A 2512-nucleotide genomic window follows, 5' to 3' on the forward strand; every position below is an offset into this window, starting at 1 on the left:
GTTGAACGCCAGTTCCATGCTTGTTACTGGCGTTCAGCACCAGCTCTCCTCAGGGTGCATTCCTGGCGTTTGAACGCCAGGATGTTGCTTGTTTCTGGCATTCAATGCCAGATCCATGCTCTGTTCTGGCGTTGAACGCCAGCCAGATGCTCCTTACTGGCATTTAAAAGCCAGTAAGTCCTTCCTCCAGGGTGTGATTTTTCTTCTACTGTTTTTGATTCTGTTTTTAATTTTAATAATTTTTTCGTGATTCCACATGATCATGAACCTAATAAAACACAAAATAATAGTAAAATAAAAAATGAAATTAGATAAATAAAAATTGGGTTGCCTCCCAACAAGTGCTCTTTTAATGTCACTAGCTTGACAGTGGACTCTCTTAGAGCCACAAAGGTGATTAGGTCAATATTGTGGACTCCCAACACCAAACTTAGAGATTAGATATGGGGGTTCAACACCAAACTTAGAGTTTGGTTGTGGCCTGCCAACACCAAACTTAGAGTTTGATTGTGGGGGCTCTGTTTGACTCTGTACTGAGAGAAGATTACTGTGCCTCTTTTCCATGTTTATTGAAGAGCACCCTTGGGTCTTAAACACAAGGTAGTCCCCATTCAATTGAAGGACTAGTTCTCCTCTGTTAACATCTATCACAACTTCTGATGTGGCCAGGAAAGGTCTCCCAAGGATGATGCATTCATCCTCCTCCTTCCTAGTGTCTAAGATTATGAAATCAGTAGGGATGTAAAGGCCTTCAACCTTCACTAGCACGTCCTCTACCAATCCATAAGCTTGTCTTACTGACTTGTCTGCCATTTGTAATGAGAATATGGCAGGCTGTACCTCAATGATCCCTAGTTTCTCCATTACAGAAAGTGGCATAAGATTTATGCCTGACCCCAGGTCACACAGAACCTTGTTAAAGGTTATAGTGCCTATGGTACAGGGTATTAAGAATTTGCCTGGATCTTGTCTCTTTTGAGGTAAAGTTTTCTGAATCCATGTATCTAGTTCACTAATGAGCAAGGGAGGTTTACCTTCCCAAGTCTCATTACCAAACAACTTGGCATTCAGCTTCATGATGGCTCCTAGATATTGAGCAACTTGCTCTCCAGTCACATCTTTATCCTCTTCTGAGGAAGAATAGTCTTCAGAGCTCATGAATGGCAGAAGGAGATTTAGTGGGATCTTTATGGTCTCTATATGAGCCTCAGATTCCTTTAGGCCCTCAATAGGGAACTCATTCTTGCTTGAGAGACGTCCCATGAGGTCTTCCTCATTGGGATTCACGTCCTCCTCCTCCTCCTCCTTGCATTCGGCCATATTGACTATGTCAATGGCCTTGCACTCTCTCTTTGGATTTTCTTCAGTATTGCTTGGGAGCGTACTAGGAGGAGTTTCAGTTACTTTCTTACTCAGCTGGCCCACTTGTGCCTCCAAATTTCTAATGGAGGATCTTGTCTCACTCATGAAACTTAAAGTGGCCTTTGACAGATCAGAGACTAAGTTTGCTAAATTAGAGGGGCTCTGCTTAGAATTCTTTGTCTATTGCTGAGAAGATGATGGAAAAGGCTTGTTATTGCTGAGCCTGTTTCTTCAACCATTATTAAAGCCTTGTTGAGGCTTTTGTTGATCCTTCCATGAGAAATTTGGATGATTTCTCCATGATGAATTACAGGTGTTTCCATAAGATTTACCCATGTAATTAACCTCTGCTATTGCAGGGTTCTTAGGATCATAAACTTCTTCAGAAGCTGTCTCTTTAGTACTGTTGGATGCATTTTGCCATCCATTCAGACTTTGAGAGATCATGTTGACTTTCTGAGTCAACACTTTATTCTGAGCCAATATGGCATTCAGAGCATCAATTTCAAGAACTCCCTTCCTCTGAGGCGTCCCATTATTCATGGAATTCCTCTCAGAAGTGTACATGAATTGGTTATTTGCAACCATGTCAATAAGTTCTTGAGCTTCTGTAGGCGTTTTCTTTAGGTGAATGGATCTACCTGCAGAATGGTCCAATGACATCTTGGAAAACTCAGATAGACCATAATAGAATATATCTAATATGGTCCATTCTGAAAACATGTCAGAAGGACACTTTTTGGTTATCTGCTTGTATCTTTCCCAAGCTTCATAGAGGGATTCACCATCTTTTTGCTTGAAGGTTTGAACATCCACTCTAAGCTTGCTCAGCTTTTGAGGAGGAAAGAATTTATCCAAGAAGGCCGTGACCAGCTTATCCCAGGAGTTCAGGCTATCTTTAGGTTGAGAATCCAACCATGTTCTAGCTCTATCTCTTACAGCAAAAGGAAAAAGCATGAGCCTGTAGACTTCAGGATCTACTCCATTCGTCTTAACAGTCTCACAAATCTGCAAGAACTCAGTTAAAAACTGGTAAGGATCTTCAGATGGAAGTCCATGAAACTTGCAGTTCTGTTGCATTAGAGCAACTAATTGAGGTTTCAGCTCAAAATTGTTTGCTCCAATGGCAGGAATTGAGATGCTTCTTCCA

General features: G+C 41.4%; 1 non-coding gene across 1 annotated transcript; it reads left to right on the forward strand.

Annotated features, from left to right (window-relative positions):
• Positions 1-2083: 2083 nt before the first annotated feature.
• Positions 2084-2187, forward strand: LOC112713284 (small nucleolar RNA R71). Its single transcript, XR_003158257.1, has one exon. It is a non-coding gene; the product is annotated as a small nucleolar RNA R71 (small nucleolar RNA).
• Positions 2188-2512: the final 325 nt, after the last annotated feature.

This window comes from Arachis hypogaea, chromosome 9, assembly GCF_003086295.3.
Source record: "Arachis hypogaea cultivar Tifrunner chromosome 9, arahy.Tifrunner.gnm2.J5K5, whole genome shotgun sequence".
In the NCBI taxonomy this organism is placed as follows: domain Eukaryota; kingdom Viridiplantae; phylum Streptophyta; class Magnoliopsida; order Fabales; family Fabaceae; genus Arachis; species Arachis hypogaea.